The sequence below is a fragment of the Triticum urartu genome, chromosome 1A (assembly GCF_056163025.1).
Source record: "Triticum urartu cultivar PI428250 chromosome 1A, HENAU_Tu73, whole genome shotgun sequence".
NCBI lineage: Eukaryota > Viridiplantae > Streptophyta > Magnoliopsida > Poales > Poaceae > Triticum > Triticum urartu.
Window position 1 is genome coordinate 500,292,539 of NC_141873.1, and position 11,694 is coordinate 500,304,232.

The window sequence follows — 11,694 nt, forward strand, 5'->3', positions numbered from 1 at the left end:
TGGCATAATTTTAATGTAATTCTTCTTAATTGTGGTATGAATATTCAGATCCGAAATATTCAAGACAAAAGTTCATATTGACATAAAAATGATAATACTTCAAGCATACTAACTAAGCAATTATGTCTTCTCAAAATAACATGGCCAAAGGAAGTTCATCCCTACAAAATCATATAGTTTAGTCATGTTTCATTTTCGTCACACAAGAATGCTCTCATCATGCACAACCCCAATGACAAGCCAAGCAATTGTTTCATACTTTAGTAATCTCAAACCTATAAACTTTCACGCAATGTATGATCGCGAGCCATGGATATAACACTATGGGTGGAATAGAATATAATGACTGGGGTTATGTGGAGAAGACAAAAAAGGAGAAAGTCTCACATCAACGAGGCTAATCAATGGGCTATGGAGATGCCCACCGATTGATGTTAATGCAAGGAGTAGGGATTGCCATGCAACGGATGCACTAGAGTTATAAATGTATGAAAGCTCAACAAAAGAAACTAGTGGGTGTGCATCCAACTTGCTTGCTCACGAAGACCTAGGGCACTTGAGGAGGCCCATTGTTGGAATATACAAGCCAAGTTCTATAATGAAAAATTCCCACTAGTATATGAAAGTGATAACATGAGAGACTCTCTACTATGAAGATCATGGTGCTACTTTGAAGCACAAGTGTGGTAAAAGGATAGTAACATTGTCCCTTCTCTCTTTTTCTCTCATTTTTTGAGCCTTTTCTTTTTTTATGGCCTTTCTCTTCTTTTTTGGGCCTTCTTTTTTATGGCCTTTTTTATTCCTCACTTGGGACAATGCTCTAGTAATGATGATCATCACACTTCTATTTATTTACAACTCAATGATTACAACTCGATACTAGAACAAAGATGACTCTATATGAATGCCTTCGGTGGTGTACCGGGATATGCAATGAACCAAGAGTGACATGTATGAAATAATTATGAACGGTGGCTTTGCCACAAATACTATGTCAACTACATGATCATGCTAAGCAATGTGACAATGGTGTATGTGTCATGATGAACGGAATGATGGAAAGTTGCATGGCAATATATCTCGGAATGGCTATGGAAATGCCATAATAGGTAGGTATGGTGGCTGTTTTGAGGAAGATATAAGGAGGTTTATGTGTGAAAGAGCGTATTATATCACGGGGTTTGGATGCATCGGCGAAGTTTGCGCCAACTCTCAATGCGAGAAAGGGCAATGCACGGTACCGAAGAGGCTAGCAAGGATGGAAGGGTGAGAGTGCGTATAATCCATGGACTCAACATTAGTCATAAAGAACTCACATACTTATTGCAAAAATCTACAAGTCATCAAAAACCTCGGCACTACGCGCATGCTCCTAGGGGGATAGATTGGTAGGAAAAGACTATCGCTCGTCCCCGACCGCCACTCATAAGGAGGACAACCAAATAACACCTCATGTTTCAAATTTGTTGCATAACGTTTACCATACGTGCATGCTACTGGACTTTCAAACTTCAACACAAGTATTTCTCAATTTCACAACTACTCAACTAGCATGATTTTGATATTATTACCTCCATATCTCAAAACAATCATCAAGCATCAAACTTTTCTTAGTATTCAACACACTCATAAGAAAGTTTTATTATTAATCTTGCATACCAAGCATATTAGGATTTAAGCAAATTACCATGCTATTAATACTCTCAAAATAATATAAGTGAAGCATGAGAGATCAATAGTTTCTATAAAACAAATCCACCACCGTGCTCTAAAAGATATAAGTGAAGCACTAGAGGAAAATTATAAATCTCAAAAGATATAAGTGAAGCACATAGAGTATTCTATCAAATTACAAATTATGTATGGCTCTCTCAAAAGGTGTGTAAAGCAAGGATTATTGTGGTAAACTAACAAGCGAAGACTCAAATCATAAAAGACGCTCCAAGCAAAACACATATCATGTGGTGAATAAAAATATAGCTCCAAGTAAAGTTACCGATAGAAGTAGATGAAAGAGGGGATGCCTTCCGGGGCATCCCCAAGCTTTGGCTTTTAGGTGTCCTTAGATTATCTTGGGGTGCCATGGGAATCCCCAAGCTTCGGCTCTTGCCACTCCTTGTTCCATAATCCAACAAATCTTTACCCAAAACTTGAAAACTTCACTACACAAAACTTAAAGTAGAAAATCTCGTGAGCTCCGTTAGCGAAAGAAAATAAAAGACCACTTCAAGGTACTGTAATGAACTAATTCTTTATTTATATTGGTGTTAAACCTAATGTATTCCAACTTTCTATGGATTATAAACTATTTTACTAGCCATAGATTCATCAAAATAAGCAAACAACATACGAAAAACAGAATCTGTCAAAAACAGAACAGTCTGTAGTAATCTGTAGCTAGCGCAAGATCTGGAACCCCAAAAATTCTAAAATAAGTTGCTGGACGTGAGGAATTTATCTATTAATCATCTGCAAAAATAATTAACTAAATATCACTCTCCAAATAAAAATGACAGCAGTTCTCGTGAGCTCTAAAGTTTCTGTTTTTTATAGCAAGTTCAACAAGACTTTCCCCAAGTCTTCCCAACGATTCTAATTAGCACAAACACTAATTAAACACAAAAAACACAACCAAAACAGAGGATAAATAATTTATTTATTACTAAACAGGAGCAAAAATCAAGGAATAAAAATAAAATTGGGTTGCCTCCCAACAAGCGCTATCGTTTAACGCCCCTAGCTAGGCATAACAAGCAAGAATAGATCTAGGTATTGCCATCTTTGATTTTCAACTTTTTAGCGGAATCAAGCTCGAATCCGGGAGGTTCTTTACGTTTCCCTTCATATTCTGAAATTTTTAGATCTAAAGAATCCAACCGCTTATTGCAAAGGGTAATCAATGATACGTCTCCAACGTATCTATAATTTTTGATTGCTCCATGCTATATTATCTACTGTTTTGGACTATATTGGGCTTTATTTTCCACTTTTATATTATTTTTGGGACTAACCTATTAACCGGAGGCCCATCCCAGAATTGCTGTTTTTTGCCTATTTCAGTGTTTCGAAGAAACGGAATATCAAACGGAGTCCAAACGGAATAAAATATTCGGGAACGTGATTTTCTCACCGAACGTGATCCAGGAGACTTGGACTCTACGCCAAGGCATCAGAGAGGCGGTCACGAGGGTGAGGGGCGTGCCCCCTGCCTCGTGGGCCCCTCGGTGCTCCACCGACGTACTCCTTCCTCCTATATATACCTACGTACCCCCAAACGAACAGATACGGAGCCAAAAACCTAATTCCACCGCCACAACTTTCTGTATCCATGAGATCCCATCTTGGGGCCTATTCCGGAGCTCTGCCGGAGAGGGCCGTCATCACGGAGGGCTTCTACATCATCATAGCCTCTCTGATGAAGTGTGAGTAGTTTACCTCAGACCTTCAGGTCCATAGTTAGTAGCTAGATGGCTTGTTCTCTCCTTTTGGATCTCAATACAAAGTTCTCCCCCTCTCTCGTGGAGATCTATTCGATGTAATCTTCTTCTTTTTGCAGTGTGTTTGTTGAGACCGATGGATTTTGGGTTTATGATCAAGTCTATCTATAAATAATATTTGAATCTTCTCTGAATCTTTAGGTATGATTGTTTATCTTTGCAAGTCTCTTCGAATTATCCGTTTGGTTTGGCAAACTAGATTGGTAGTTCTTGCCATGGGAGAAGTGCTTAGCTTTGGGTTTGATCTTGCGGTGTCCTTTCCAAGTGACAAAAGGGGCAACAAGGCACGTATTGCATCATTGCCATTGAGGATAACAAGATGGGGTTTATTTCATATTGCATGAATTTATCTCTCTACATCATGTCATCTTGCTTAAGGCGTTACTCTATTTTTAACTTAATACTCTAGATGCATGCTGGATAGCGGTCGATGAGTGGAGTAATAGTAGTAGATGCAGAATCGTTTCGGTCTACTTGTCACGGACGTGATGCCTATATACGTGATCATACCTAGATATTCTCATAACTATGCTCAATTCTGTCAATTGCTCAACAGTAATTTGTTCACCCATCGTAGAATACTTACGCTCTTGAGAGAAGCCACTAGTGAAACCTATGGCCCCCGGGTCTATTCTCATCATATTAATCTCCATCACTTTAATATTGTTTTGCTTTTTTACTTTGCCTTTACTTTTTTACTTTGCATCTCTATACCAAAAATATTATATCTATCAGATCTCACTCTCATAAGTGATCGTGAAGGGATTGACGACCCCTAATCGTGTTGGTTGCGAGTAGCTATCGTTTTGTGCAGGTACGAGGGACTTGAGCGTGGCCTCCTACTGGATTGATACCTTGGTTCTCAAAAACTGAGGGAAATACTTATGCTACTCTGCTGCATCATCCCTTCCTCTTCGGGGAAATCCAACGCAAGCTCAAGAGGTAGCAATCAACATATTCATGCGGTGAATATTTCCACTAATGTTCTGAAGAGGTTCAAGAGATTTATGCAAGATTTTAGTAACTTCACAATTTTTTAGTCAACGGGCCTGCCACATTCAGATCCGTATGTATTTGCAAATTTCTATGTTTATAATGCTATATACGGAGCTACTCTAGCTAATCGCTCCCAGTTTCAATACGTATCCAGATTGAGACTCAGAGTCATCTGGATCAGTGTAAAAGCTTGCATCGAGTAACTCTTTACGACGGACTCTTTTATCACCTCCATAACCGAGAAATATTTCCTTAGTCCTCTTAGGTAACTAAGGATAACTTTGACCGCTGTCTAGTGATCCACTCCTGGATCACTATCGTACTCCCTTGCCAAACTATGGCAAGGTATGCAACATGTTTGTTACACAACACGCCATACTTTATAGAACCTATGGCTGAGGCATAGGGAATGACGTTCATTCTCTCTCTATCTTATGCCGTGGTCGGGTTTTGAGTCTTACTCAACTTCACACCTTACAATACAGGCTATAACTCCTTTGACTGATCCATTTTGAACTCCTTCAAAATCTTGTCAAGGTATGTACTCATTGAAAATCTTATCAAGCATCTTGATCTATCTCTATAGATCTTGATGCCTAATATGTAAGCAGCTTCACTGAGTTCTTTCATTGAAAATTCTTATTCAAGTATCCTTTTGTGCTATCCAGAAATTCTATATCATTTCCAATCAGCAATATGTTATCCACATATAATATCATAAATGCTACAGAGCTCCCACTCACTTTCTTGTAAATACAGGCTTCACGGTAAGTCTGTATAAAACCATATGCTTTGATCACCGCATCAAAGTGTATATTCCAACTCTATGATGCTTGCACCAGTCCATAGATGGATCGCTGGAGCTTGCACACTTTATTAGCACCTTTAGGATTGATAAAACCTTCTGGTTGCATCATATACAAGTCTTCTTTGAGATATCCATTAAGGAATGCAATTTTGACTTCCATTTGCCAAATTTCATAATCATAAAATGTGGCAATTGCTAACATGATTTAGAAATACGGGTGAGAAAGTCTCATCGTAGTCAACTACTTGAACTTGTCAAAAACCTTTTGCGACAAGTCAAGCTTTGTAGACAGTAACATTACCATCAACATCAGTCTTCTTGAAGATCCATTTATTCTCTATGGCTTGTTGATCATCGGGCAAGCCAACCAAAGTCCACACTTTGTTCTCATACATGGATCCTATCTCAGATTTCATGGCCTCACGCCATTTTCCAGAATCTGGGCTCATCATAGCTTCTTCATAGTTCATAGGTTCGTCATGGTCTGGTAACATGACTTCCAGAACAGGATTACTATACTACTCTGGTGCAGAACATGCTCTGTTTGACCTACAAGGTCCAGTAGTAACTTTAACTAAAGTTTCATGATCATCATCATTAGCTTTCTCTCTAATTGGTGTAGGCATCACATGAACGGTTTTCTCTGATGAGCTATTTTCCAATTAGAGAGAAGGTACAATTACCTCATCAAGTTCTACTTTCCTCCCACTCACTTCTGTCGAGAGAAACTCCTTCTCTAGAAAGGATCCATTCTTTGCAACAAAGATATTGCCTTTCGGATCTGTGGTAGAAGATGTACCCATTGGTTTCCTCGAGGTATCCTATGAAGACACACTTCTTCGCTTTGGGTTTGAGCTTATCAGGCTGAAGCCTTTTGACATAAGCATCACATCCCCAAACTTTTAAGAAATGACAGCTTATGTTTCTTACCAAACCATAGTTCATATGGTGTCATCTCAACATATTTAGAAGGTGCACTATTTAACGTGAATGCGGCTGTATCTAATGCATAACCCCAAAACGATAGTGGCAAATCGGTAAGAGACATCATAGAATGCACCATATCTAATAAAGTACGGTTACGACGTTCGGACACACCATTATGCTGTGGTGTTCCACATGGCGTGAGTTGTGAAACTATTTCACATTGTTTTATATGAAGGCCAAACTCATAACTCAAATATTTGCCTCCGCGATCAGGTCGTAGAAACTTTATTTTCTTGTTATGATGATTCTCCACTTTACTCTAAAATTCGTTGAATTTTTCAAATGTTTCAGACTTGTGTTTCATTAAGTAGATATACCCATATCTGCATTAATCATCTATGAAGGTTAGAAAATAATGATACCGCCACGTGCTTCAATACTCGTCAGACCGCATCCATCGGTATGTATTATTTCAATAAATCATTAGCTCGCTCCATTGTTCCGGGGAACGGAGTTTTAGTCATCTTGCCAACGAGGCATGGTTCGCAAGTATCAAATGATTCATAATCAAGTGATTCCAAAAGTCCATCTGCATGGAGTTTCTTCACGCGCTTTACACCAATATGGCCTAAATGGCAGTGCCACAAGTTGTTGCACTATCATTATCAACTTTGCATCTTTTGGCATCAATATTATGATTATTTGTATTACTATGATTGAGATTCAATAAACCATCACCTTGGGTGTATGAGCACAGAAGGTTTTATTCATGTAAATAGAACAACAATTATTCTCTGACTTAAATGAATAGTCGTATTGTAATAAGCATGATCTAATCATATTCATGCTTAACGCAAACACTAAATAACATTTATTTTAGGTTCAATACTAAACCCAAAGGTAGAGGGAGTGTGCGATGGTGATCGTATCAACCTTGGAATCACTTCCAACACACATCATCACCTCGCCCTCAACTAGTCTCTGTTCATTTTGTAACCCCTGTTTCGAGTTACTAATCTTAGCAACTGAACCGGTATCAAATATCCAAGGGATACTATGAACACTAATAAATTGCACATCAATAACATGTATATCAAATATACCTTTGTTCACTATGCCATCCTTCTTATCCGCCAAGTATTTGGGGAAGTTCTGCTTCTAGTGACCATTTCCTTTGGAGTAGAAGCACTCAGTTTCAGGCTTGGGTCTAGCTTTGGACTTCTTCATGGGAGCGGCAACTTGTTTGTTGTTCTTCTTGAAGCTCCCCTTTTTTCCCTTTGCCCTTTTTCTTGAAACTAGTGGTCTTGTTAACCATCAACACCTGATGCTCTTTCTTGATTTCTACCTTCACTTATTTCAGCATTGCGAAGAGCTTGGGAATCATTTTCATCATCCCTTGCATATTATAGTTCATCACGAAGTTCTAGTAGCTTAGTGATAGTGACTAGAGAACTCTATCAATCACTATCTTATCTGGAAGATTAACTCCCACTTGATTCAAGCGATTGTAGTACCTAGACATTCTGAGCACATGCTCACTAGCTGAGCTATTCTCCTCCATCTTGTTGGCAAAGTACTTGTCAGAGGTCTCATACCTCTTGACATGGGCATGAGTCTGAAATAGCAATTTCAACTCTTGGAACATCACATATGTTCCACGGCATTCAAAACGTCTTTGAAGCCCCGATTCTAAGCCGTAATGCATGGTGCACTAAACTATCAGGTAGTCACCATGTTGAGCTTGTCAAACGTTCATAACGTCTGCATCAGCTCCTGTAACAGGTCTGTCACTGATGCGGCTTGAATCTACATTGGTATTTCCCCAAAGAGGAAGGGATGATGCAGCACAACAATGGTAGGTATTTCCCTCAGTGATGAGACCAAGGTTATCGAACCAGTAGGAGAATCACACAACAAGAATAAATTTTATTCATTGGGATGCCTCCCCACAAGCGCTATCGCTTTATGCCCTTAGCTAGGCATAAAACAAGGATCCAAGTTTTGTCATCTTTCTCCAAATCTTCAATCAAACACTTAGAATTCTTCAAAGATTTAGCATAAAGATTTTCAATGACATTACTAGTAGGAACAAATTTAAAGAATTCATTCTTGCCAAAGGGATCTCTTATAACTTCAACAAAATCCGGGTGAATACTAATCATCTCAAGATCCTCTTTACTGTTATTACTAGAAGTTGCACCCTTGCTCTTAGTAACTTGAGTGGTCTTGCCAATCTTTACTGGAGTTTTTTCAATAGTTTTCGCAGAAGCAAAAGCCATGCTCAGATTACTAAAGATTCCTTCCAGTTTATCAATCCGAGACGGACTTTCTTCAATTCTTTCGTGAATTATGGTTCCCTTTTCTTTTAACACAAATGACATGGCGGAGAGGAGGCAATGACATCTAGATGATGTGGTGAATTGTGTTCTTTTCCCTTTGCAGGCTAGGGAAACCAGAGATCATCTGTTTTTCAATTGAAACTTCAATATCAGAGTATGGAATTATTTGCAAGTTGATTGGTCCTCTGGAGATTCTATGGCTGATTTGGTTATCAATGCTAGAAGAAGTTTTGGAAATCCCTGCTTTACTGAAGTGGTTTTCATTGCCTGTTGGAATATCTGGATCATCAGAAATGCTAAAGTTTTCAGGCATGAGAGAGCTAGGTTTAATAAATGGAGATGTGCTTTCATTCATGATATCAGCCTTATGCAATACAGAGTGAAAGCTGCCTACAAGGATGAGATCTTGAGATGAGTTTCTTTTTTGCCTCCCTGAGGCCCCTTGTTTTGTAATCTTTTGTTTCTTTCTTCTTTAGGTTAGTTTGATTACCCCTTGTAATCCTCCCTTTGTATTTGTTATTTCCTTTTAATAAAGCTTTTGATATGCTGTGGGGGGGTTTTCCCTACAGTTCCCAGTCAAAAAAACAACTTAAAAACTTCTCCCGCCTTTGACCCAATTTTAGTAGCAAAATTATGTATCTTTTTATCCAAGTTGTCAATATGCTCTTCAGTAAGAATTTTCTTTTCGATAGCATCTAATCTTTCCATGACATGCTCAAGAGTCAAAGTTGTTTCATTAATCATAAGAGGTGGTGAGCCTACCAAATTTCCCATAGCATTAAAAGCATCAAGAGAGGGACACATCAAGAAATTTCCACCGGTAATCATATCAAGGACGAATCTATACCAAGTGGTGATGCCCACATAAAAACAACAAAGAAGAACAATGGTAGATTGCTTACGGATAGATCTATTATGAGCATTGCAAATTCTATACCAAGCATCTTTAAATTTTCTCCTCCCCTTTGTTTAAAGTTGAGAACCTCATTCTCAGGAGTGCACACAATAGAGGAAGAACTATCCAGGACGATAATAACGGCAAACAAGATTGCACACAAAAACAGATCTGGCAAGAAAACAACGAATGAAAAAGTGGGCGAATAAAACGACAAATTTTTGTGAAGTGGGGGAGAGGAAAACGGGAGGAAAATGGCAAATAATGTAAATTGTGAGGAGATGAGATTTGTGATTAGGAACCTGGTAGATGTTGAAGATCCTCCCCAGCAATGGTGCCAGAAATTCCTTTTGATGTGGCTTGAAGGTACGTCGGTATTTCCCCAAAGAGGAAGGGATGATGCAGCACAACGACGGTAGGTATTTCCCTCAGTGATGAAACCAAGGTTATCGAACCAGTAGGAGAACCAAGCAACACTACTTAAACATCACCTGCACACAAATAAAAAATACTCGCAACCCGACGTGTAAAAGGGGTTGTCAATCCCTTTCGGGTAGCGGCGCCAGAAATTGGCAAACAAACATGATAAAAATATGATAGGTTGTTGACGAAGACATGTACCTAGGGTATGGTCATAGGGCTGACCTAGACACCCTCCCCAAGGACATTGGCCTAAAGTCGTAAGCATTCGAGGGATACCATCATTCACTCGACCATAAACACTCCACTCAGAAGATTCAAGTTCACTCGACCAAGGAGTACGCACTCGACCGCGACAAGAATCACTCGACAGCTAGAAGATCTAAGATAACTTTGTATGGCAACGGTCCGGCGTTACCTTATGGACTTAATAGTCATTCATGTATATTTATTGCTGGCATTATCAGTAACACCCATCTTTATGTACCTTAAACCCTATGTAATTGAGGACTGGAGGGGCCGGCGAACTCTATATAAGCCAGCCCCCTCCTTTGGCACAAGGCATCGCACCCCCTGTAACTTCACGCATATTCCGATCGACTGAGCCTCTAGGCACCGAGATGTAGGGCTGTTACTTCCTCCGCGAAGATCCTGAACTTGTATGTCCTGCGTGCACAACCTCACCGTAGCTAGGATCTTGCCTCTACATACCTACCCCCTACTTTACTGTCAGACTTAGAACCACGACAGTTGGTGCCCACCATGGGGCAGGTGTCTTAGCGACTTTCCGGTGAGGTTGCAATTTTCTCCGACTCTTTTCATCATGGTTTCCGGCAGAGGTCTGGCTAAGGGCCGCGAGATCCGTCTCAGCGTGCTTGTCTTCATCGCCGACGACTCCACCTGGCTTCAGGAAGCTCCTCTTGACGTCGAGGCTCTCCCTATCCATGGAGCAACACACTTTCGTGCGTGTGTTCGCGGCGTCCTACTGCGGCAGCCGTCGACCCAGTATCAGTCGGCTCCCGCGGTACCCTCGCTCCCCGCTGTACGCCATTGCAAGCGATCCGGTCGGTCGCGGATACAGCGGTGGGTGAAGCACGTGGTGGCACGTCAGTCGGCCACCCCTCAAGTCGCGGCAATTGAGCCCGACGAATCTCTCTACGGCCTGTTCGACTGGCTCCGTCGAGACCTCGTCCAAGTGCGATAGCAGTGACCCCGCGGCAGAAGTCCTGATGGTCGACACGCGCCGTAGCCCGCCTGGCATGTGTTGCAATAGCACCAATGAGGGCGGCGGCGAGCCGTCGCGTATTCATGAAGAGTATCATCTCGAAACTCTCTCTTCTCAACAGAGGGAGGAACTTCACCACCGCAATATGGAGGCCCTGCACACGCCCGTTGTTGGAGAGACCTCTGAGGCTCGGGCCTTGGAGGCAGTGTGTTTAGCCACTTTGGCTGAGCGCACTCGACTGGAGAATCTTCAGCATTCACTTGACAAGTGTGCTCAGCAGCAAATCCCCGAGTCTACTCGATGACAGCGGCAATTATTTCCACCAGAACCACAGGTATACCGCAGTCCGATTCAGAATCTTACTACTGCGGCTCGTATAGCAGAATCCATTCAGCTGTCCTAGTCGGAAGCTGGAAGAGGTTTAATGCAGATCAGGGCGCTGCTCCGAGCAGCAGGAGAGCAGAACACAACAGTTTCCCAGTCACGCAACAGGATCCATAGCAGATCTGTGGTGGCTGATACCGTCTAGTCGGCCCACAGCCCAAGATCACCTCCGTAGCGTGAGGGACACGGGCATAGTCAAGGGC